General features: G+C 38.5%; 2 protein-coding genes across 3 annotated transcripts in view; one reads left to right on the forward strand and one right to left on the reverse strand.

Annotated features, from left to right (window-relative positions):
• Nucleotides 1–5,465, reverse strand: part of LOC140155576 (nuclear receptor-interacting protein 3-like) — a 67,440-nt gene extending 61,975 nt beyond the window's left edge. The window contains exon 1 of the mRNA XM_072178479.1: nucleotides 5,312–5,465. The gene's annotated coding sequence lies outside the window, so the exon portion shown is untranslated. The remainder of the gene's footprint in view (nucleotides 1–5,311) is intronic.
• LOC140155574 (uncharacterized) overlaps nucleotides 1–27,305 on the forward strand; it is a 70,775-nt gene that overhangs the window by 1,825 nt on the left and 41,645 nt on the right. The window contains exon 1 of one of the 2 annotated variants that reach the window (XM_072178478.1): nucleotides 6,892–6,977. The exons of the other annotated variant lie outside the window; for it this stretch is intronic. The gene's annotated coding sequence lies outside the window, so the exon portion shown is untranslated. Of the gene's footprint in view, nucleotides 1–6,891; nucleotides 6,978–27,305 lie in introns of those variants that run through there. 2 annotated transcript variants of the gene reach the window in all.

Genomic DNA, 27,305 nt, shown 5'->3' on the forward strand with positions numbered 1-27,305 from the left:
ATAAATAATTATAGTCGAACATGTCGAAGGTAGCTGGTTAAGGCACCTCATTTTTCATGTATTTATTATTATTTTCAAGTATTTCCCAAAACATTTCAAGTGTCAAAAGAGCGCAAAACGTTTCTGAACGATACATGTATATAGGCCTTTATATTTTATGTTCAATTTAATTCTCTACTAAAAGTTAGCATTTTGTTTTTAAATTCCGGTGTTTTTCTGTAAATTTACGAAATTACAAATCTTTGCAACCATCTTGGTTTTTATGTATTTTCAATTTACACTCCGTTTAAGATAGGAGCATTGAATTGTATGTACAAGTGTTGTTACCTTGGTAACGAGTAGATATCAACGATGACAGACATAGATAAGAAAATTAATAAGTTTGGTTCATCTGCTCCCCGATCTGCTCGCGGGAAAATGTGATGCGATCAAGCAAAATCAGTCGGAACTCGGAAAAATTAATTTTGAGATATAGCCAAACATAGGAAATATATCCTTTTGTTTTCTGCTGTTTTGGAAACTCTTTAATTGCTGATACCTTTGAAACTGGTTGTTCAATTTTAATAGGGGTTTCTGCAAAAAACAGCTTTGTAAATGCTTTTTACTTACCTATAAGAAACTGAAAATTTATTATTTCCGAGTTCCGACTGATTTTGCTTGATCGAATCACAAATATGAAAATTTTTACGCATGGATGTGTTTTATGATCTAGTTTTTAAGCGTGTGTATTAAGGTGGTGCTACACCCCCTGATAAATTGTGTTACTAATTTTGCATTTTTCTCAAAAAATAACTACACATTGGTAACAAAAGTCATGCATATTATAGGAATCCAATTACTTCAAGCAGGGGCGTAAATCCATTTTTGAAAGTGGGGGGGGGGGCACAATGACAGTGGGGGAAATCAATAAATACAGTAAAAAATGGGCGCAAAGCGGCCATCACGTTAGCTTGCGCGACGCAGGGTGTCTGAGGGGGATGTGCCCCCCTCAGAAGTAAGAAACTTTTGCAAAATGAATACCTAATTGAAGCGATTTGGTGGCCCATTTTGGCACTATAGTGTGTAAAATTTTACTTTAAAAAAGCCAAAAAATTTGTGAAATGACAGTCCACAAAGCCTTTTGTGGAAAAGTTGTCCCTAGGCCTATAAATGATATAAATTGGCAAATGTGGAAAGCAGAAGTGAAAATGGCTACTTGTTTAGCCACTACACAGGGGTGACTGAGGGGATGTGCCCCTCAGAAGTAAAAACTTTTGCAAAATGAATACCTAATTGAAGCGATTTGGTGGCCCATTTTGGCACTATTAGTGTGTAAAATTTTAGTTTAAAAAAGCCAAAAATGTGTGAAATGACGGTCCATGAAGCGTTTTGTGGAAAAGTTTTCCCTATTATTGTAGGCCTATTAAATTACATAAATTGGCAAATGTGGAAAGCAGAACCGAAAATGGCTACTTGTTTACCCACTACGCAGGGGTGTTTGAGGGGGGATGTTCCACCCTGAGAAGTTGAAGTCATTTGGTGCATCATATTTACACTATTTAAATCATTGCTTAAACAGAAAAAGGGTCCGAACTCAATTAGCAAAATGTTAAATGTTACACAGGTCCACTGATATGTTAGGCCTATAAGACCTGCCCCCCCCCCCTGAATCCGTGCCTGCGGGTGTAGAAGTGAAAGCGACCACTTGTTTACAGGCCTAGACACACAAGGCGTAGGGGATGTCTGAGGGGATGTTCCCCTTTAGACGTTGGAAAATTTTACAAAATGAAGGTCCAATTGAAGTCATTTTGTCAAAATTTTACTTGAGATTTGATATTCACAATTACTAAAGCATGCATGGATTGATGTTGAAATCATTTTTTTGATGATAAAATGTGACAGGCCCTGCATATAGGTGGGCCCGCAGGAATTTTCACACGCTTATGGGCCGTGGACCCACCTTCACGCAACGCCTAAAATAACCACAGGCCTATATATAACCGACTGTGCGGTTTTTGTAGGCTCAATTACATGCAATTTAATCTTTCTCTTCTTTTTTTCTCCCTTTTCTCTTCTATTTTTCTCCCTTTCTCTTCTCTCTTTTCCTTTTTTTTTTTAGGGGTAGGGACCAAAAAGTGGGGGGGACATTTGATATTGTGTCCCCCACTTTAAAAAGTGAGGGGGACGTGTCCCCCTGTCCCCCACCCGATTTACGCCCTTGACTTCAAGACAAGTGGTTCATTATATATTTTAAGAAATGATGTACATTCTAGCGGCACCTCTTTTCTTATCATAAATAACCTACCGCTTGTCTTGAATCACTGAAATTTCAGTGTAGTAATTGGATTCCTTGCCCCTATGGTATACATAACTTTTGTTACCAGTGTATTATTATTTTTTAAGAAAGATGCAAAAGTAGTCACAAATTTATCAAGGGGTGTAGTACCACCTTAAAGTTATTGACACGACATTTTTGAAGTTTGGGGCATTTTCATACTGGTGGAAATGCCGCCCAAAAATACGATATAGTTTAATCTTATTGGTCCAATTGTGTTAAGCCTTAGGTAATTACTTGTAAAGTGTACATTTTAATTTGATTAAAATTCGGTATACTTTATGATAAATATTTTTATTTGGATTAAAGTATTTAAGAATGAGAATGAAGGTAATGTTTTTAGCTTCGCCTCTACTTAAAATAATGATGTAGCCCGTGTTATTTGAAACGATAGATGCACGACAGCGGCTAAAAACAAAATACCTTTATTCTCTAAAAATAGAATATTAAGAATAATATTTTTTTCTTCGTTGAATAAGTTCATCAGGTTTGTTAATTAAATAAACGAAAAGACATTTTAGCTTGACAAAACCAAGTGAATTTGTACTCACTACAGTATTTCGTCCTTTACATCGGAGGACTTCATCAGGTATGAATTGACTGATATGGGCATCTGATTTCCCGGGAGATGGGTTTTCGGTGATGTTTAGACTCATTTCCAGTCGCTTTAAAAAAGACTGGAAATGAGTCTAAACATCACCGGAAACCCATCTCCAGGGAAAGTGGATCAGATGACCATCAGTCATACCTGATGAAGTCCTCCGATGTGAAGGGCGAAATATTGTAGTGAGTAAAAATTCATTTGGTTTTGTCAAGCGAAAATGTCTTTTCAGTTAACATTGTGATCAATGAAAAGAAGTTAGTTTTCTGTCAACGGAAGTAATAATATCAAAATGCTCATTCAAAATTATTCTCTGGAATGAGGTAACCCGGTCAAAATATATAATCAATCTTCTCATCATGAGCTTGCTGTTGGCATATTTTCTATTCCTAGCGAGCGAAAATATAACTAATTACCACGCCTGAAACGTAATACATGTATATACATTACCATGAAAGTATATTTTACTACGATCGTCACCAGGCCCGTACGCAGGATTTCCTTTGGGGGGTGCTGATTTTGAAAAAGTGGACTTTTTTTTTCCAAGAGGGACGGTCTTCCCAAAAATTGGACCTGTTTTGTCCAAAAAAGCGTTATATGGAAAGGTTTCTATACAAAACGATTCTCTTATAAACCATCATGCGCACAGTTTCCACCTCGATACACCTGAGCACACATTTTCGTCCAAGAGCTCTCAAGCAAGCAGTGAATTGTTTTCGCACAGTCTTTGATTATAATGTTTAGTAGTTGTTTCCTTGCACTGTCATAAAATATTACTTTTCATTTCATTTTATATCTTGTATTCGTGTTGGTCATAGCATTCAACTCATTATTTCGACGTATTATTGTTATTGTTTATTGTTTTCCTTTTCATTTGATATGCAAAATTAACGTCACTGAAAGTGCAGTGCACTGGAAAATGAAATTAAGGTACATGAAGAAAAAAGAAACAGCGTCGATAATGCATTTACGGGTTCAGGCTAACGCGGAAACAAAACAATAGTTACCTTGACTTGAGGAACCTGGAACTAAAGTGAAAATTTATATAATATAACTTAATTGAAATTGATGATGCCATATGATTTTACAAAAATTCTTATGATAAAAATGATAAAATAATATGTATCGTTTATAGTGCGTGTGTGTGTGTGTGTCACAACAGGCATGACAGGATAAACTGATGAATGTAGACCTCTGCTCAGACATGTCAGAAATATATGAGTTTGTTGGATTTCGCTGAAATAAAATAATTTGTGTTTATTTTATATTTACGCTGGTTTTTTTCCATCAGAAAATTTGCATATACGAGAGCACTACAAATGTATAATATTTTCCACTTTAAAATGAAGCGACAGAAGAAAAATCTTTGCAAGATCACCAATTAAGGGATCGGATATAAATAACGTTTGCACAGTATTTTTGTGGGACCTGAGAGCACGTCAGACAGACCAAATTTCATTTTGAATACGAGGAATGTCCTTCTGATATCAAATAATTTACAATTTTTGAAATTCGCGATATAATACAAAATTATTAAAAATTGATATTTTTGTTACATTTTTGATATTGAACAGTCCTCAAGTGTATGTAGCTGGGAAGAAAAGCCTTCCAGCATGTTTCCTCCAAAAGACCTTTAAAACAAAATCAGAATTATTTGATATCAGAAGGACATTCCTCGTATTCAGAATGTAATTTGGTGTTACACGTACACCTGTGAGAGAAATGATGGTTCAAATGGTAAAGAGACTTTTGGGACACCCTGTATTGATTCTCTGTGAGCGGCTCGGTCCAGTTGGTAATGTCTTTGACTCTGGGGCAGAAGTATACCCCTGGTTCGATTTCCGGTAGGGGCAAAATTCATATTCAGTATCCGCTCTCTCCATTACTGCAGTCGAATTGTGGGGCATATGCAGTTAATAACAAAACCCTCGCAGCCAGTTCCGTTCAGGGTAATGCCATGCTTGGCTGTTTGCACACACCACCATGGTCCATGGACATCATGGGAAAACAGTGTATATGGCATATTCACCCAAGTTAAATAAGATATCAAAAAAGAACGCAACTGTGAACGATTGATTGACTGAAAATCGGTTGAACTTGAAGTCGTTCCCGACACGTCTCTGATTGATAACAAATAACCAAAAAATCCGCGAATTTGAAAAGAATAATTATAATTATGGAGATAGAATAACAAGATTCCAATCCAAGCTTTGCAAAATATTTGCAATAAAGTATGTGATTCTAAATGAAATACGCATCTCTGCGAAAAGATGTTGCGAGTTTTTTGGGACACAATGTATGCATCACTGCACTACCAATACATGAAACCACAGTGAATTGAAACAGTCATAAAGTGGTGTAAAATTTGAAAACAAAATATCAGCCATCTCACTTACCTAAATTGATTCCAAAAAAGAACAAAGTTTAAAATATGCTCGTTAAAGCTACAATTTTTATTCCCAGGTCCTTGCGTATCAAATACCATTTAGCATGATTAGTGTATGTGTTAGCAGTTGGTTGGTGTTCATGCGACAATCCGACTGAACCGTATAGCTGATGATCTGATGATATAAGAGCATAATATAAACGCGGCAGCAAGAGAGACAGAAGACTGAATTATAATTTGTATGATGAGATCGTGTTTCTAGAAAATATCTACCTCTATCTTCAATTAAGGGATCTGGTATGAGCGTTTCGACAGATATCGAATTGCATTCTGAATACGAAGAATGTCCTTCTGATATCAAATAATAACAAATTTTAAAATTCGCGATATAATACAAATTTTATGACAAATTATTCAAATTTAATATTTTAAAATTTTTTGATATATAACAGTCCTCGAAGTAAACTTTATAAATCTAATGATATGTACTTAAAGTGTACATGTAGCTGGGAAGCCAAGTCGATGATCAATTGAAAATTTTGACCCAATTTCATACTGAAGATATGCATTTTTTCCCCAAAAGACCTCATTTCTTTTGGTGTTTTTTTGGGGGAAAAATCCGTATCTTCAATACGAAAGGTCAACATTTTCAATTGACCGTCGGCTTTTCATCCCAGCTACATGCACTTTAAATACATATCATCAGATTTATAAAGTTTATCAATTTTTAATCATTTGCCATGCATAAAATGCCTATTACAAAAAAAAAAAAAAAAAATCAAAATTATTTGATATCAGAAGGACATTCAGAATGCAATTCGATATGTCTGATATGCTCATTATGTCCCACAAAAAATACTGTCCAAACGCTCATACCCCATCCCTTAAGGGGAGGCGATGTTAATTTTATTCAGTGGCGTGTCACATTTGCATAAGACAGCGCCATCTTGAGTGAAAATAATAAAATAAAACAATGCTTCATGCCGGGTTTCGAACCGTATACCAAGAGGAATAAAAGGCAACTGTCACAAGGTACCAACATGGCGTATAACCTTTATTGCCATAATCAACTATATGCCTTGAATGATGTCCAGCATACAAACAGCAGAGTCTGAAAATGTGTTAATGGCCTCGAAATGACCTTCCAAAAACTTAGGCTACAGACAAAATCAAGTGAAAGTCCTGCTTTTAAACGTTGAGCGATCCGAACATATATGTTGAGAAATTGTCAAAAATTGTGAGAAAAATAAGATTTCTTAGATTTGAAAAGCTTTGAAACAATGTCTTAAGGTGACAAATCGGCACGAGTCCTTAAACCTCCCAAATCTTAATTGTGTTAGAAGGGGGGAGGAGGCGATTATGTAGTGGTGTGCGCCCTAGAGCACTGGAAAAATCACTCAAGTCCTCTTCCGTCTCTGGCAGGTCCACAGGTCATAGTCTTTATGAATATTAAATAGGTGACGACATCTTGTGTTCAAAGCGGCGCGGCGTTTTACCGAGTGACGTTGGATATTTTAATATTAAAATATGCTATGTAGACAAAAAGCCGGTAGGAAATATTATAAGCTCATGCACATGCACCGGCATTGATCAATATGGACGTGTCAAATGAATGTTCGCTATTTGGTTACTCAAGTCAAAGCTGTGTTTCATGTAGCATTTAATAATGGTTGCCGGTAAGAAAAAATAACGCTGCTATATTAACTTATATTGGCACGGTATCGGTATTTACCGTGGTATCACAGCCGGTATCACAGATATTACTACTATAGCTTGTACTACTAAACAGCTATTTAGTGTTCGACAATCATTGGCACTTCCCTTGTTGAATAGCCGGTCTTTACTATAGTGTCAGAGGGCATAGGCTATGGCATGGTTTTTTACCTAGCTGGGGGGTTTTCAACCCCCCGAGCTAGGTACTGTTTTGCTATCCGATCTTTCTTCTTTCCTTCTTACACAGCCGTGACGTTAGTCACGGCTGTGTCTTTTTTCTTACAGGTTCTTTCTTCTTTCTTTCTTCTTTCTTCTTCTTTCTGCCGACCACTTCATTTGCTCTAGCACTTACATGCTTACACCGATTTTGACCTAACTTGGTCATAACCATCATTGACCATGCCCTACATGTCATATGAAACTCGTGGGGTCAAAGGTCACGCAGGGTCATAGGGGTCAAAAACGTGATTTCAACTCAAAATGCTTCTTCTCTCACAGATTACATAGGACGGTGACACCACTTGCACACATGAATTGTTATTATCCCGTGTCTATGGGGTCCTCACAGATTTGGGGTCAAAGGTCATTAAAGGGTCACTTCCGGTATAAAACGAAAAATCTTCAAAATTTTTATTTGCTAAGAAAAACATAGGACAGTAACGGTATGTTCACACATAAATTGTAGTTACCCTGTGTATATGTGGTATTTTTTATTTAGGGTCAAAGGTCATTAAGGGCCACTTCCGGTATAAAACGAAATACCTTTAAAATGCTTCTTCTCCGACAAATTACGTAGGACAGTGACAGCACTTGCACACATGCATTGTTATTACCCAGTGTCTATGGGGTCCTCACAGATTTGGGGGTCAAAGGTCATTAAGGGGTCACTTCCGGTATAAAACGAAAAACCTTCAAAATTTTTTATTTGCTAAGAAAAACATAGGACAGTAACGGTATGTTCACACATACATTGTAGTTACCCTGTGTATATGTGGTATTTTTTTATTAAGTGTCAAAGGTCATTAAGGGGCCACTTCCGGTACAAAACGAAATACCTTTTAAATGCTTCTTCTCCCACAAATTACGTAGGACAGTAACACCACTTGCATACATGCATTGTTATTACCCAGTGTCTATGGGGTCCTCACAGATTTGGGGTCAAAGGTCATTAAGGGGTCACTTCCGGTATAAAACGAAAAACCTTCAATTTTTTTTTATTTGCTAAGAAAAACATAGGACAGTAACGGTATGTTCACACATGAATTATGGGTACCCAATTCATATGTGGTATTTTTTATTTGGGGTCAAATGTCATTAAGGGGTCACTTCCGGTCTGAGACGAAAACCTTCAAAATGCCCTTCTGCCACAAGTAACATAGCAAAGTGGTGCCACATGCACCCATGCATTGACATTAGCCAATGTCTTTGGCCGTTTTCATATATTTTGTGGTCAAAGGTCATTAGGGGTAACAACACGGCTGTGTTCGTGGGTTAGACCACAGCTTAGTCTAGTTCTTCTTCTTTCTGGCAATAAATTTCAAAATGCTTCTCCTCCTGCATGTTACACCCTACAATTATGTCACTTGCACATATGTATCGGCTATATCCAGTGCCCATAAGGTCTAAACAGAATTGGGGTCAAAGGTCATTAAGGGGGCATTTCCTGTATTTAACCAAATACCTTCAAAATGCTTCTTCTGCCACATATTATATAGTACAATGATGTCATTTGCATATATGCATCGGCTATACCCCACACCTAGAACTTGAATACAGAATTGGGGTCAAAGGTCATTAAAGGGGCAAAATCTTACAATTGCATTATCTGGACATCTGTAAGGGGTATGGGGCTCAAACTCGGTGACAACAAATCTCATAACCAGGGGAACAATTTGCATGGGTCAGGTCAAAGGTCATGCAGAGGTCAAATTTTAGAAATGAATTTCCTGGACATCTGTAAGGGGTACGGGGCTCAGACTTGGTAACAACAAACATAATGATCAGGGGGACATTTTGGAACACTTTGCAGGAGTCAGGTCAAAGGTTATCTGGGGTCAAATTTTATAATTTCATTTTCTGGATATCTGTAAGGGTTATGGGGCCCAAACTCTGTGACAACATATCTCATGATCAGGGGAACATTTTGCAGGGGTCAGGTCAAAGGTCATGCAGAGGTCAAATCTTATAAATGTATTTCTGGACATCTGTAAGGGGTACAGGGCTCAAATTTGGTGACAACAAACTTGATGACCAGGGGAACATATTTGGAACATTTTGCAGGGGTCAGGTCAAAGGTCATCTGGGGTCAAATATCAAAATTGCATTTTCTGGACATCTGTAAGCAATACGGGACTCAAACTCGGTGACAACAAACCTCATGACCAGGGGAACATTTTTGGAACATTTTGCAGGGGTCAGATAACTCCACAACACCAACACGCCCCAGCTAGGTTTGTGGTCTATGACCACCATTTGCCACTAGTTCATTTTTTCTTTCAATTGGATGGAAAATAGGTTGGCTTTGGAGCAAAGCTATCCGAAACGTCGTGTGTTTAATAGTATATATATATCAATGGGACAATGAGGCCCTTATATACATACCCTCCCTATTATATATACGCCATCTAGTCAGGAAGGCCATATATGGGTATACCGTAGAAACCCGTCTATAAGGAATAGAAGCGACTGTGATGATAGCATATTTCACGCTAGCGCCCTCCACAATATTATATCATTATGGAATTTGAGCAAATCATTTACCGACACAAGCAGGTATACAATGTATTATTTTATCTTTATTTCGCATCTCACGAGCATAGCTCACTTGGCAAGGCATAAGACTTTGGTTCTTTAGATCGGAAGATGGTGAGTTCGAGCCTCATCACGGTCACACAAACTTTTATAAACAAAATATTGTTCAAACTTTTCATTTATATTTTCTTGCATTTTCTAAAGACTCCTTTCGTGATCATTTTTTTTCATATTTAGTTTAATTTATTCTATTGTTTTTCTTTTATTGTTTCTTTTCTTTGTCTTTTTTCTTGTTTAATTTTATTTTTTCTTTATTTTTCTTTGATTCATATAATATTGGCAGGATAAGGAGAGGAGGGAACTAAAGACCCATTCAGTGATTTGCTCATCCGGACGATCGTAAAAATCATCAAAATTCACCTTTGTCATTGTCATAGATGTGGTAACATAGCCTGCTAGTGGTTCAGCAGAAAACCGTGTGACACATAATATACATTTGGCTACATTTTATTATACGATAAATACGAATTTATTTAACATGGTAACAAATATTCTCTAGCAGATCGGTTATACGATGGAACTGAATTATACATTGATTGTGGTATGACTGAGAACCTATGCACGCATCTTGCTGATTTGAATATACTCAAGCGATCATGCCCTTTTCATGAACGACCCAAACCACCCAGCCGTAAAGTTAAGAATAAACGCTGGAAGAAGAGAGGAAAGGGACGAAAAAGTCAGAAACAACAGATTTATTCCTTAGCAATTTGCAAAATTGCTAAGGTCTGTTTCTGTCAAGTTCTTTACCTAGCCGGGACACCGGCTAGGTCTTGTGATGCTATCGGATCTTTCTTTCTTCTTCTGGCAACAAAGCGTGACATTTTGCGTGACTTGCCACGGTTTCGCCCTAGCTCTCTTATGCTTTGACAGATTTCAACCATACTTGAGCCAAATGACCACTGGACTAGGCCAAACCTTACATTTGACTTTAACCTGACTGTGACCTTTGACCTTGACCTTATGGCCAAAAATGTTGATTTCACAAAAAATGCTTCTCTTTCCACAAATTACATGCAATGATCATGTGACTCATGCATATGAATCAACATGTGGCAGTGCTTAAAACTTATTTAAAAAAATTGAGGTCAAAGGTCATTAAGGGGTCATTTCCGGTAAAAGTCTGAAAAATTTGTCAAAAATATTCAAAAAATCACTGTCTTTACAAATTACATAGCAGAGAGTCGCCATTAGCACACATGCATCGCTACTAGCCAGGGTCTTTAGGATGTTTACAGTTCTGGGGTCAAAGGTCATTAAGGGGTTACTTCCGGTCAAAAACCAAAATTATCAAAAATGTTAAAAAAAATTTTATCTCAAAATGTAAACAGACCAGAGTGACATAAACCTCATATATGCATTAGTGTTACCCAATGTATGCACGGTATTTTTATTTTTTTGGTCAAAGGTCATTTAGACGTCATTTCCGGTTTTACGCTAAATAACTTCAAGAATTTTTATCTCCATAACTAAGCATAGTAGATTTTTTAAATTTAAACTGTAACAATGCATTTTCGCAGTGTATATGAGGGTTTTTTTATATTGGGGTCAAAGGTCATTAAGGAGGTCAAAACGTCAAATTTGCAAAAAAATGTTTAAAATTACGGAACAGTAGCTGTATCTCAGCCTATGGAAGACGGATAAAGCCCCTACATGCTAAAGTGAAGCACCATTAATGGTGTGAGATGTCCATAATAGCCGGTCAAAGGTCAAACTTTAAATTAAGACTGGCATTTCCGGCCCCGGCTAGGTCCAGATCTGTAACCAGATCTAGTTCCTTAGCAATTTGCAAAATTGCTAAGGTCTGTTTCTGTCAAGTTCTTTCTTTAAGTTAGGCGTGCAGCCTAACTTATTTCTTTCTTGCCATTTCTTTGTTTCTTCTTCTTCTTCTTTCTCACAATTTGCTACTACTCTCACATCCTTGATCGGATTTCGACCAAACTCAGTCACAAGCAGTATTGGGTAGCTGGCTACAAAAGTTATGGATTTGTTTAACGTCCGAGGTCATCCAGGGGTCACAGGGGTCAAAAAAAAGGTCATTTTAACCGAAAATGCTCCGATTGAGCTGAAATTTAAATGCAATGATCCTTATGACATTCTAACCATGTTTAAAACATTTATAATTTATTTAAGGTCATTTAGGGGCCATAAAGGGGTCAAAGGTCAAGTTTTTCAAAATGCCCCAATTGAGCTGAAATTTAAATACAATGATCCTTATGACATCCTCAAGATATAAAAAATATTTTAAAATTCATTTAAGGTCATTAAGGGGTAGTAAAGGGGTCAAAGGTCAAGTTTTTCAAAATGCTTCAATTGAGCTGATATTTATATGCAATGATCCTTATGACATTCTATACATTTAAAAAATATTTTAAGATTTATTTAAGGTCATTAAGGGGTCATAAAGGGGTCAAAGGTCAAGTTTTCCAAAATGCTCCGATTGAGCTGAAATTTAAATGCAATTAGCCTTATGACATTCTAAACATGTTGAAAATATTTTGAAATTCATTTCAGGTCATTAAGGGGCAATAGAGGGGTCAAAGGTCAAGTTTTCAAAATGCTTCAATTGAGCTGAAATGTAAATGCAATGATCCTTATGACATTCTTAACATGTTTTAAATATTTTGAAATTCATTTAAGGTCATTAAGGGGGTCAAAGGTCAAGTTTTCAAAATGCAAGCTTTCCACGATCAAGGTATATTAAAACGGCAATTAATGAAACAGTCTTATTAAAATTAATACTATCCAGCACAGTATTGCTGCTTGATCAGATCGTCACAATCATCCGCCTAACTTACCTCGTGCCCTTGCAAAGGGCACAGTTGCTCTAGTTCTTTCTTTCTTTCTTTCTTTCTTTCTTTCTGTCAATCTTATAATGAGCCACCGTAGCCATATCCTTTGAGTCATGTTGACCATAGTTGGTCATTAGGACCATTGGGTGGGGGGACAAATGAAACATGATCAACTTCAGGTCAAAGGTCATCCACTTCCGGTCAATGGCCAAAAACGTGATTCCACTAAAAATGCTACTTCTTCCACAAATTATACAGCACGATGATGGCACTTGGGTACATGCATCAGCTATACCCAGTGTCTAAAAGTTATTGTCCAGAATTGGGGTCAAAGGTCATTAAGGGGATACTTCCGGTATATGACCAAATACCCTAAAATGCTGCTGCTGTCGCAAATATATATGGTACAACAATGTTACTTGGTCATCAGGACCAATAGCTGGTGGCACAAATGTCACGTGACCAACTCAAGGTCAAAGGTTATGGAAAGGTCATTATGGCCGAAAATGTTATTTCCTGTTATTTTTATTAAAACTGCTACTCCTTACATGAATTACACAGCAAGATGATGTCACTTGACACATGCATTAGCCTTGAGGTCAAATGTCATGCGAAGGTCATTATGGCTGATGTGATTTTCTGTTCTGTTACTAAAAATGCTATGTCATTCCACAAATTATAATATAGCATGATGACATTACTTGTATTCATCCATTGGGGTCAAAGGTCATTGGGGTCAAAGGTCATGCAGATATTATTTCCGGTATGTAGCAAAATACCTTAGGAAGTCGCACTGTAATAGCGCATGACCAAAGTTGCACAGAAATATTTACATGAATATTGAATAATTTTTGGTCAACAAAATGATTTTACAACTATGGAAAATAATTATATGTAATAGAATTAATAATTAAAAGGCCAAAATAAAAAAATAAACATGTTTCACGTACCCTCCTGCTTCCTTTTTTGAGGTTTCTTCAATTATATATTTATTCAGTTATAACTTTTCAAAAAATATATCCAGGAAGCAGAAATATTTCTATAGCCTTGCTAATATACAAGAAACACTTTTGGAAGGTTTTATGGAATTTAGAGGGCCGGCCTATATCCTCAGAACAAAAATAAAAATAGGCCTCCTCCTTTTTCCAGGCATTATTGTGTATGCTAAAACAGCTCAAATTATGGGTATTCACACCGATTTTGCCATGAAAATATAAAATAAAAAGGCCCCTCTTCCTCCTTTTTTTCAAAAACCCGGACTTGAAACATGTTTTTATTTTACTTGGCCTAGTTATATGATACTACAAACTTCTGTTCTTATACATGTATATTCCAATGAATTACACCAAACTGCTGGACCTTTTGAACTCACATATGCTATAGGTGAGCTAACAAATTAACCTTGCTCCCATTGTCCCTATGGTCAATTTCAAATTACAGTGCATTTCAAAAAAGACCTCTCAGTAAAATCAGCATATTATACTACTGTTGGCTGTTTATATGCCTTAATACATGCATGCATGCTAGATAGCTGGGCTAATTAGCTATAGGCCTAGTTAATTAGCTATTGCTAAGGTCGCGTATAATGTGTATACGCAATTAGCTCTAGTTACACAGCCGTGACGTTAGTCACGGCTGTGTCTTTTTTCTTACAGGTTCTTTCTTCTTCTTCTTCTTCTTCTTTCTTCTGCCGACCACTACATTTGCTCTAGCACTTACATGCTTGCACCGATTTTGGCCTAACTTGGTCACAATGATAATTGACCATGCCCCTACATGTCACATGAAACTCGTGGGGTCATAGGTCAACCAGGGGTCATAGGGGTCAAAAACGTGATTTCAACTCAAAATGCTTCTTCTCTCACAGATTACGTAGGAGAGTGACACCGCTTGCACACATGCATTGTTATTAGCCAGTGTCTATGGGGTCCTCACAGATTTGGGGTCAAAGGTCATTAAGGGGTCACTTCCGGTATAAAAAAAAAAACCTTCAAATTTTTTTATTTGCTAAGAAAAACACAGGACAGTAACGGTATGTTCAAAAATAAATTGTAGTTACTCTGTGCATTTGTGGTATTTTTTCATTTAGGGTCAAAGGTCATTAAGGGGCTACTTCCGGTATAAAACGAAATTCCTTTAAAATGCTTCTTCTTCCACAAATTACGTATGACAGTGACGCCACTTGCACACATGCATTGTTATTACCCAGTGTCTATGGGGTCCTCACAAATTTGGAATCAAAGGTCATTAAGGGGTCACTTCCGGTATAAAACGAAAAACCTTCAAAAATTTTTATTTGCTAAGAAAAACATAGGACAGTAACGGTATGTTCACAAATAAATTGTAGTTACTCTGTGCATTTGTGGTATTTTTTCATTTAGGGTCAAAGGTCATTAAGGGGCTACTTCCGGTATAAAACGAAATTCCTTTAAAATGCTTCTTCTTCCACAAATTACGTATGACAGTGACGCCACTTGCACACATGCATTGTTATTACCCAGTGTCTATTGGGTCCTCACAAATTTGGAATCAAAGGTCATTAAGGGGTCACTTCCGGTATAAAACGAAAAACCTTCAAAATTTTTTATTTGCTAAGAAAAACATTGGAGGGTGATGGTATATTCACACGTAAATTGTGTTTACCTATTGTACACGTGGTATTTTTTCATTTGGGGTCAAAAGGTCATTAAGGGGTCACTTCCGGTCTGAGACGAAAAACCTTCAAAATGCCCCCTTTCTGCCACAAATAACATAGCAAAGTGGTGCCACTTGCACCCATACATTGACATTAGCCAATGTCTATGGGCGTTTTATATATTTTGAGGTCAAAGGTCATTAAGGCGTCAAAACACGGCTGTGTTCGTGGTCTTAGACCACAGCTAATTACACAGCCGTGACGTTAGTCACGGCTGTGTCTTTTTTCTTACAGGTTCTTTCTTCTTTCTTTCTTTCTTCTTCTTTCTGCCGACCACTTCATTTGCTCTAGCACTTACATGCTTACACCGATTTTGACCTTACTTGGTCACAACCATCATTGACCATGCCCCTACATGTCATATGAAACTCGTGGGGTCAAAGGTCACGCAGAGGTCATAGGGGTCAAAAACGTGATTTCAACTAAAATGCTTCTTCTCTCACAGATTACGTAGGACAGTGACACCACTTGCACACATGCATTGTTATTATCCAGTGTCTATAGGGTCCTCACAGATTTTGGGTCAAAGGTCATAAAGGGGTCACTTCCGGTATAAAACGAAAAACTTTCAAATTTTTTATTTGCTAAGACAAACATAGGACAGTAACGGTATGTTCACACATAAATTGTAGTTATCCTGTGTATATGTGGTATTTTTATATTTAGGGTCAAAGGTCATTAAGGGGCCACTTCCGGTATAATACGAAATACGTTTAAAATGCTTCTTCTCCCACAAATTACGTAGGACAGTGACACCACTTGCACACATGCATTGTTATTACCCAGTGTCTATGGGGTCCTCACAGATTTGGGATCAAAGGTCATTAAGGGGTCACTTCCGGTATAAAACGAAAAACCTTCAAATTTTTTTTTATTTGCTAAGAAAAACATAGGACAGTAACGAGTATGTTCACACATGAATTGTGGGTACCCAATTCATATGTGGTATTTTTTATTTGGGGTCAAATGTCATTAAGGGGTCACTTCCGGTATAAAACGAAAAACCGTCAAATTTTTTTATTTGCTAAGAAAAACATTGGACAGTAACGGTATGTTCACACATGAATTGTGGGTACCCAATTCATATGTGGTATTTTTTTTATTTAGGGTCAAATGTCATTAAGGGGTCACTTCCGGTCTGAGACGAAAAACCTTCAAAATGCCCCTTCTGCCACAAGTAACATAGCAAAGTGGTGCCACATGCACCCATGCATTGACATTAGCCAATGTCTATGGCCGTTTTCATATATTTTGGGGTCAAAGGTCATTAGGGGTAACAACACGGCTGTGTTCGTGGGTTAGACCACAGCTTAGTCTAGTTCTTCTTCTTTCTGTCAACATCATTAAATCAACCATCGTAGCCACATGCTTTCAGCCATGTTGATCATAGTTGGTCACTGGGACTATTGGGTGGTGCCACATATGTCACATGATCAACTTCCGATCAAATGTCATCCACTTCCGGTCAGTGGCCAAAAACGTGATTTTCACTAAAAATGCTACTCCTCCCACATATAACATACCATCGTGACGTCACTTGCACACATACATCACCTATAGCCAGTGTCTAAAAGTCCTTCACAGAATTGGGATCAAAGGTCATTAAGGGGTCACTTCCGGTAAAAGTCTGAAAAATTTGTAAAATATATTCAAAAAATCACTGTCTTTACATATTACATAGCAGAGAGTCGCCATTAGCACACATGCATCGCTACTAGCTAGGGTTTTAGGATGCCTACAGTTTTGGGGTCAAATGTCATTAAGGGGTTACTTCCGGTCAAAAATCAAAATTATCAAAAAAGTTTAAAAATTTTTTATCTCAAAATGTAAACAGACCAGAGTAATATAATCATCATACATGAATTGGTATTACCTGATGTATGCATGGTATTTTTATTTTGGGGGTCAAAGGTCATTAAGGGTTCACTTCCTGTTTTTAGCTAAATAACTTCAAGAATTTTTATCTCGACAACTAAACAAAGTAGAATTTTTTAATTAAAATTGGAACAATGCATTTTGTCGGTGTACATAAGGTTTTTTTTACATTGAGGTCAAACGTCATTAAGGGGTCAAAAGGTCAATAAAAAAATTAAAAAAAATCAAAATCCATGTATAAATTCCGATTAAGCTGGAATTCACCAGGAATATTCCTTATGACATCCTGAGCAGTATGTAATATTTTGCGGGGTCAAAGGTTATTAAGGGATCACTTCCGGTTATCAACAAAACCGCCTGGTGGCTGTGCTCGCGGTCGCAGGTGACCGCAACCAATCAGATCTCGTTCTTTCTTCTTTCTTTCTTCTGGCAACCAATCAACTGCATCTAGCTTCGCAAAGGATTGACAGATTTCAACCAAAGTTGACCCAAATGACCACTGGGCTAGGCCAAACCTTCCATTTGACTTTGACCTCGCTGTGACCTTTGACCTAGCTATGACGGTTAAAAGTGTGATTTCACAAAAAATGCTACTCCTTCCACAAATTTCATGCAATGATCATGTGACTCATGCATATGAATCAACATGTGGCAGTGCTTAAAACTTCCTAAAAAGAATTGAGGTCAAAGGTCATTAAGGGGGATCATTTCCGGTCTGAAAGCTAAAAATATTCAAAAAATCACTGTCTTTACAAAATATATAGCAGAGAGTCGCCATTAGCACACATGCATTGCTACTAGCCAGGGTCTTTAGGATGCCTACAGGTTTGGGGTCAAAAGGTCATTAAGGGGTTACTTCCGGTCAAAAACCAAAAATGTTCAAAAAATTTTTATCTCAAAATGTAAACAGACCAGAATAATATAACCAACATACATGAATCAGTGTTACCTGATGTATGCATGGTATTTTTTATTTTGGGGGTCAAAGGTCATTAAGGGGTCACTTCCTGTTTTTAGCTGAATAACTTCAAGAATTTTTATCTCAAGAACTGAACATGTTAGAATTTTTTAATTAAAATTGAAACAATGCATTTTGTCGGTGTACATAAGGTTTTTTTTACATTGAGGTCAAAGGTCATTAAAAGGGTCAAAAGGTCAATCAAAAATTTTCAAAAAATCAAAATCCATGTATAAGTTCCGATTAAGCTGAAATTCACCAGGAATATTTCTTATGACATCCTAAGCACAGTGCAAGAGCAGTTGACCCCATCCGTAACCCAGGTGTCAAGTTATAGGGGTCAAATTGCGGCTTGTATTCAGCGTCTGTTGACTCTAGTTTTTTACACAGCCGTGACGTTAGTCACGGCTGTGTCTTTTTTCTTACAGGTTCTTTCTTACACAGCCGTGACGTTAGTCACGGCTGTGTCTTTTTTCTTACAGGTTCTTTACACAGCCGTGACGTTAGTCACGGCTGTGTCTTTTTTCTTACAGGTTCTTTACCTAGCCGGGACACCGGCTAGGTCTTGTGATGCTATCGGATCTTTCTTCTTCTTTCTTCTTCTGGCAACATATTTCAAAATGCTTCTTCTCTTACATGTTACATCCTACAATGACGTCACTTGCACATATGCATCGGCTATATCCAGTGTCTATTGGGTGTTCACAGATTTGGGGTCAAAGGTCATTAAGGGGTCATTTCCGGTATAAAACCAAATATCTTCAAAATGCTTCTTCTTCCACAAATTGCATGTGATGGTGACATGCTTAGGACATGTGACTTGACTTTGGTCGGTGTCTATAGGGTGTTCACAGATAAGGGGTCAAAGGTCATTAAAGGGGTCATTTTCGGTCTGAAAGCTAAAAATATTCAAAAAATCACTGTTTTTACAAAATACATAGCAGAGTGTTGTCATTAGCACACATGCATTACTACTAACCAGGGTCTTTGGGGTGTCTACAGTTTTGGGGTCAAAGGTCATTAAAGGGTCACTTCCGGTCAAAAACCAAAAATCGTCAAATATGTTCATTTTTTAAAATCTCAAAACGTAACCAGACCAGAGTGACATAAACTTCATATATGCATTAGTGTTACTCGATGTATGCACGGTATTTTTATTATTTTGGTCAAAGGTCATTTAGACGTCATTTCCGGTTTGAAGCTAAATAACTTCAAGAATTTTTATCTCCATAACTAAGCATTGTAGATTTTTTTTATTTAAACTGTAACAATGCATTTTCTCGGTGTATATGAGGTTTTTTTCATATTGGGGTCAAAGGTCATTAAGGAGGTCAAAACGTCAAATTTGCAAAAAAATGTTTAAAATTACGGAAAAGTAGCTGTATCTCAGCCTATGGAAGACGGATAAAGCCCCTACATGCTACAGTGATGCACCATTAATGGTGTAAGATGTCCATAATAGCCGGTCAAAGGTCAAACTTTAAGACTGGCATTTCCGGCCCCGGCTAGGTCCAGATCTGTAGCCAGATCTAGTTCTTTACACAGCCGTGACGTTAGTCACGGCTGTGTCTTTTTTCTTACAGGTTCTTTCTTTCTTTCTTCTTTCTTCTGCCGACCACTACATTTGCTCTAGCACTTACATGCTTACACCGATTTTGACCTAACTTGGTCACAACCATCATTGACCATGCCCCTACATGTCATATGAAACTCGTGGGGTCAAAGGTCAAGCAGGGGTCATAGGGGTCAAAAACGTGATTTCAACTCAAAATGCTTCTTCTCCCACAAATTACGTATGACAGTGACGCCACTTGCACACATGCATTGTTATTACCCAGTGTCTATGGGGTCCTCACAAATTTGGAATCAAAGGTCATTAAGGGGTCACTTCCGGTATAAAACGAAAAACCTTCAAAAAATTTTATTTGCTAAGAAAAACATTGAGGGTGATGGTATATTCACACGTGAATTGTGTTTACCTATTGTACATGTGGTATTTTTTCATTTGGGATCAAAGGTCATTAAGGGTCACTTCCGGTCTGAGACGAAAAACCTTCAAAATGCCCCTTTCTGCCACAAATAACATAGCAAAGTGGTGCCACTTGCACCCATACATTGACATTAGCCAATGTCTATGGGCGTTTTATATATTTTGAGGTCAAAGGTCATTAAGGCGTCAAAACACGGCTGTGTTCGTGGTCTTAGACCACAGCTAAGTCTAGTTACACAGCCGTGACGTTAGTCACGGCTGTGTCTTTTTTCTTACAGGTTCTTTCTTCTTCTTTCTTTCTTTCTTTCTTCTTTCTTCTGCCGACCACTACATTTGCTCTAGCACTTACATGCTTACACCGATTTTAACCTAACTTGGTCACAACCATCATTGACCATGCCCCTACATGTCATATGAAACTCATGGGTCAAAGGTCACGCAGGGGTCATAGGGGTCAAAAACGTGATTTCAACTCAAAATGCTTCTTCTCTCACAGATTACGTAGGACCGTGACACCACTCGCACACATGCATTGTTATTATCCAGTGTCTACGGGGTCCTCACAGATTTGGGGTCAAATGTCATTAAGGGGTCACTTCCGGTATAAAACGAAAAACCTTCAAAATTTTGTATTTGCTAAGAAAAACATAGGACAGTAACGGTATGTTCACACATAAATTGCAGTTACCCTGTGTATATATGGTATTTTTTTTATTTAGGGTCAAAGGTCATTAAGGAGCCACTTCCGGTATAAAACGAAATACCTTTAAAATGCTTCTTCTCCCACAAATTGCGTAGGACAGTGACACCACTTGCACACATGCATTGTTATTACCCAGTGTTTATGGGGTCCTCACAGATTTGGGGTCAAAGGTCATTAAGCGGTCACTTCCGGTATAAAACGAAAAACCTTCAAAAATTTTTATATGCTAAGAAAAACATAGGACAGTAACGGTATGTGCACACATGAATTGTGGTTACCCAATTCATATGTGGTATTTTTTTATTTGGGGTCAAAGGTCATTAAGGGGTCACTTCCGGTCTGAGACGAAAAACCTTCTGCCAAATAACATAGCAAAGTGGTGCCACGTGCACCCATATATTGACATTGGCAAATGTCTATGTGCGTTTTTATATATATTGGGGTCAAAGGTCATTAAGGGGTCACAACACGGCTGTGTTCGTGGTCTTAGACCACAGCTAAGTCTAGTTGTTTCTTTCTTTACCTAGCCGGGACTGCGGCTAGGTCTTGAAATGCTATCGGTCGGTTTTTCTGGCAACAAATATACACATTTTTTGCTCCAGCTCGGACATGCTTTGACCGATTTTGACCTAACTTGGTCACAATCATCATTGACTAAGACTATACATGTCACATTACTTTTAATGGGTTAAAGGTCACAGAGGGGTCAAATGAGCCAAAAATGTGATTTGAGCTAAAAATGCTTTTCTTCCTACATAAAACATCATACAATAACGTCACTTGCACATAAGGATCGGCTATATCTTGTGTCTATAGGGTTAACACAGAATTGGGGTCAAAGGTCATTAAGGGGGAATTTCCGGTATAAAACCAAATATCTTCAAAATGCTTCTTCTGCCACAAATTACATAGTACGATGACGTCACTTCCACATATGCATCGGCTATATCTAGTGCCTATAGGGTGTTCACAGAATTGGGGGCAAAGGTCATTAAGGGGTCATTTCCGGTCCGAGTCTAAAAAAGCTTTTAAAAATTATATCTGCTACATGCAACATAGTACGTTGATGCCATCTGCACTGACAGCATGGTCATTACCCATTGCTTGGAGTCAAGGGTTAAATTTTGAAATAGCCACAATATTTGAAGTAATTTATCCGTTTTTGCCTACAAATTTTTAGAAAAAGCACACCTTGTAGATATGTTCCTCCGATTTTACGAAACTAAAAATAAGTGGGACATACTGTAATAATTGGGTAATCCATCATTTTGCCTGTCAATTAGTGCCTGTCAATCATGAGATAAAATACTTGAGTAGCAGGGTACTCGAGAATCGTGACGCGTGAGAGATTAAGGTGGCGATTGGTACACAGTAATTATTTGGAATTTTAAAGAGGGGGGGAGAGATTATGTGAAACGGAGTGGGTGGGGTGGGGGCAGTAAGAGAGGAACTTGGGAGGTAAGGGGGGGAGACAAATGGCGGGAGGGTGAGAGAAAGAAGGAATAAGGTAGAGCCTATTATGGTTATGATGATGATGATGATGATATGATGATGATGATGATAAATCATCATCATCATCATCATCATAAGGTAGAACCGATCTCATCATCATCATCATCATCATCATACCATCACCATCATCATCATCATCATCATCATCATCATCATCATCATCATCATCATCATCATCATCATGATAGGGAATGATGACGACCATGATGATCATGTATGATGATACATGTGCTACATGTATACATATTAATGTTTAGCGTTCAATTTCCAATTTTTATCAACTTTTCCTAGACCATGACATATTAAAACCAGAATCGAGACATACAATAATTGGAAAGCGATACCGTTTGGGTGACGTGCCATATCATGTGAGCAGTCATGTAAACATACAAGCACTGCACTTCGAGATTCACCGCCTACTACCCACTCTACAACGTGTGCTGATCATGCTCATGATACTTTTGAACATAAAGTGAAGTCATTTAATTATTTGGAATTCAAGAGAGGGGAAAGAAGAGATTGAGAGCCAGAAATTATTTGGAATTTAAGAGAGGGGAAGGGGAGATTGAGAGAAATGATGGAAAGGGGAGTGGTGGAGGGAAGTAATAGATAAACTTGGAAGGTAAGGGGGAGAAACAAATGGGGGGAGGGTAAGAAAAAAGAGCAAGGTAGAGAGAGGGTTTTAAAGTTACCCAGCAAAAGTCGCAATTTTATTTTAATAAACCTGAATACAATTAAGAGCAATTATTTGGAATATAAGAGGGAGAGGGGAAGGAGAGATTAAGAAGGCGATTAGTACAAAACAGTAATTATTTGGAATTTAAGAGAGGGAGGGAGAGATCATGAAACGGAGGGGTGGGGTGGGGGAAGTAATAGAGGAACTTGGGAGAGGGAGACAAATGGCGGGAGGGTGAGAGAAAGAAGGAGTAAGGGAGAAAGAGGGGATCTTTAAATTACCCAGGAAAAGTCGCATTTTATTCTAATAAACCTTATAAATACAATAAAGACTAATTATTTGGAATTATAGAGAGGAGAGAGGGGAAGGAGAGATTAAGGTGGCGATTAGTACAAAACACAGTATTTATTTGGAATTTAAGAGAGGGAAGGAGGGATCATGAGAAACGAAGGGGTGGGGTAGGGGAAGTAATAGAGGAACATGGGAGGGGGAGACAAATGGAGGGAGGGTGAGAGAAAAAAGGACTAAGGGAGTGAGAAAGGGGATCTTTAAATTACCCAGGAAAAGTCGCATTTTTATGTTAACAAACCTTATCAATACAATAAAGAGTAATTATTTGGAATTTAGAGAGAGAGGGGAAGCATAGATTAAGGTGGCGATTGTTACAAAAAAAGTAATTATTTGGAATTGAAGAGAGGGAGGGAGAAAGGGGGGGGTGGGTGGGGAAGTAATAAAGGAACTTGGGAGGGGGAGATAAATGGCGGGATGGTGAGAGAAAGAAGGAGTAAGGTAGATGGGGTCTTTAAAGTTACTCAGCAAAAGTCGCATTTTTATTTTAATAATACAATAAAGATTATTTGGGGAAGAAGAGATTAAGATGGCGATTGGTACTAAACAGAGTAATAATAGTATTTTGGAGTATTGAGAGGGGAGATTATGAAAAACGGAGGGTCGGGTAGGGGAAATAATAGAGGAACTTGGGAGGTAAGGGGAGGGACAGCTGGCAGGAGGGTGAGAGAAAGGAGTAAGGTAGAGGGGTGGGGTTGGGGTCTTTAAAGTTACCCAGCAAAAGTCGCATTATTTTAATAAACCTTAATACAATAAAGAGTAATGATTTGAAATTTAAGAGAGAGGGAGGGGGAGAGGAGCGATTAAGGTGCCGATTGGTACAAAACAGAGTAATTATTTGAAATTTAAAAGAGGGAGGGGGAGATCATGAGAAACGGAGGGTTGAGTTGGGGGAAGGGGGGGGGGGAGAAAGAAGGAGGGATTAAGGTGGTGATACAGGAATGCTTATTACGACATTCTAAACATGAAAAAAAAATTATGACCCCAAAGGTCTAGGGGTCAAATGTTAAGTTTAAGATTAAAGGTCAAAATTTAGCGGTTAAAGGTCAAACTTTAAGACTGGCATTTCCGGCCCCGGCTAGGTCCAGATCTGTAACCAGATCTAGTTAAGTTAGGCGTGCAGCCTAACTTATTTTTTTCTTGCTGTTTCTTTCTTTCTTTCTTTCTCACAATTTACTACTTGTGCTACATCCGTGATCGGATTTCGACCAAATGCATACCCAAGCCGTATTGGGTAGGTGGCTACAAAAGTCTTAAAATGTTTTAATATCGGAGGTCATCCAGGGGGTCACAGGGGTCCGAAATGGTCAGTTTTGCCTCATATGTGCCGCACCCCCCATTATAATTAGGGGCAAAACATGGAGACATCTAGTCTAGTGCTTTGATAAACAAGAGATAACCACAGGCAATGGTTCTGCTGTCTGTGCTTCAAAACGTGTAAATTTTCGTCTCGATTGGTCTAGTACCAGGTGGTGAATGCCGTGCATTCTCTAAATTCAGTAAATTTCCATCGTCAACCGTGTGGAAAATGTGAATACGGCCGGGCGGTTTCACAAGTTGCCGGCTCTATCATACCAGTCGCCGCCTGGCTATTGCAGCTGCAATCCATACATCAAAACATGTAAATTTTGGCTATTCCAACTGCAATCCATACACCCTTCATGCAAGACATGACTGGAATCGTCCACACAGGGAGTGAATATTACAAACGGAGTCACCCATTGAGGTAGGCCCATTCGAAATTCACACGCCCTGTGTGGGAGATTAAGATAATGTCTTCCGGAGAGGTTGTATGAATTTCAACTGGAACAGCCCAGTTGGGGTGTGTGAAACCGCAAGTGGGCGATTCACACGAAACAAACTGAGGTATGTTCAGATGCCAATTTTGTTACATATCTTGAGTGTAACTTGTGATGTGATGCCTGTATGCTAGATATAAACAGCTACAACAGTATTATGCATTGCTTGAGATAGTCATATCTTTAAATAGGTGTGATTGCAGTTGTTTGTACATGTACATGTAGAGATGGCAATGGTATTAGAAGCTATTACATGTGGTTGTGAAATAGGGTATTGTGGGAAATGACTTCATTCAATCAGATTTGATCTGAATATTTTGAGGTTAGTGATGCAGTACTATAAAAGCTTTTGTGCTGCACTGGTACTGCACACACGTACTTTTCTTCTTTCTTGAAGAAATGTATCGGAACTGGTTGGGGTGGGTGTGTGTGTGTGTGGGGGGGGTGATATCTTGGCTAAAACTGCATCACGCCTTCCCATGATGCATTTATGAAAATCAATAATCCCACTTTATAGTTTCTACAGATGACGCAATAATGGTAAATAATGGGGGGGTAAGTAAAATGTTGAAATATGACCGCATTAAACTGCAAAGGTCAAGTGAGGTCAAAGGTCAGGTCAAATTTGAAGTTGCTCCAATTAGGCTGTAAGTCGGGGAAAATGATCCCTGACACTTTGGGAGTATAAATCCACAAAGGTCATGTGAGGTCAAAGGTCAGGTCAAATTTCAAGTTGCTCCAATTGAGCTGTAAGTTGGGGGAAATGATCCCTGACACTTGGGGGAGTATGAAACCGCAAAGGTCATGTGAGGTCAAAGGTCAGGTCAAATTTAAAGTTGCTCCAATTGGGCTGTAACTCGGGGGAAATGATCCCTGACACTTGGGGAGTATGAAACCACAAAGGTCATGTGAGGTCAAAGGTCAGGTCAGGTCAAGTTTGAAGTTGCTCCAATTAGGCTGTAAGTCGGGGAAAATGATCCCTGACACTTTGGGAGTATAAAACCACAAAGGTCATGTGAGGTCAAAGGTCAGGTCAAATTTAAAGTTGCTCCAATTGAGCTGTAAGTCGGGGGAAATGATCCCTGACACTTGGGGAGTATGAAACCGCAAAGGTCATGTGAGGTCAAAGGTCAGGTCAAATTTGAAGTTGCTCCAATTGGGCTGTAAGTCGGGGGAAATGATCCCTGACACTTGAGGAGTATGAAACCACAAAGGTCATGTGAGGTCAAAGGTCAGGTCAAATTTGAAGTTGCTCCAATTAGGCTGTAAGTCGGGGAAAATGATCCCTGACACTTTGGGAGTATAAAACCACAAAGGTCATGTGAGGTCAAAGGTCAGGTCAAATTTAAAGTTGGTCCAATTGAGCTGTAAGTCGGGGGGGGGAAATGATCCCTGACACTTGGAGAGTATGAAGCCACAAAGGTCATGTGAGGTCAAAGGTTAGGTCAAATTTGAAGTTGGTCCGATTGGGCTGTAACTCTGGGAAAATGATCCCTGACACTTGGGAGTATAAAACCACAAAGGTCATGTGAGGTCAAAGGTCAGGTCAAATTTAAAGTTGCTCCGATCAGGCTGTAACTTGGAGAAAATGATCCCTAACACTTGGGGAGTATAAAACCACAAAGGTCATGTGAGGTCAAAGGCCAGGTCAAATTTAAAGTTGCTCCAATTGGGCTGTAAGTCGGGGGAAATGATCCCTGACAGTTGGGGAGTATAAAACCACAAAGGTCATGTGAGGTCAAAGGTCAGGTCAAATTTGAAGTTGCTCCAATTGGGCTGTAAGTCGGGGGAAATGATCCCTGACACTTGGAGAGTATAAAACCACAAAGGTCATGTGAGGTCAAAGGTCAGGTCAAATGTGAAGGTGCTCCAATTAGGCTGTAAGTCGGGAGAAATGATCCCTGGGAAGTATTAAACCGCAAAGGTCATTCGAGGTCAAAGGTCAGGTCAAATTTAAAGTTGCTCTGATTGGGCTGCAATTCGGGGAAAATGATCCCTGACACTTGGGGAGTATGAAACCGCAAAGGTCATGTGAGGTCAAAGGTCAGGTCAAATTTAAAGTTGCTCCGATCAGGCTGCAACTTGCGGCAAATGATCCCTAACACTTGGGGAGTGTAAAACCGAAAAAGGTC

This window comes from Amphiura filiformis, chromosome 6 (genome assembly GCF_039555335.1).
Source record: "Amphiura filiformis chromosome 6, Afil_fr2py, whole genome shotgun sequence".
NCBI lineage: Eukaryota > Metazoa > Echinodermata > Ophiuroidea > Amphilepidida > Amphiuridae > Amphiura > Amphiura filiformis.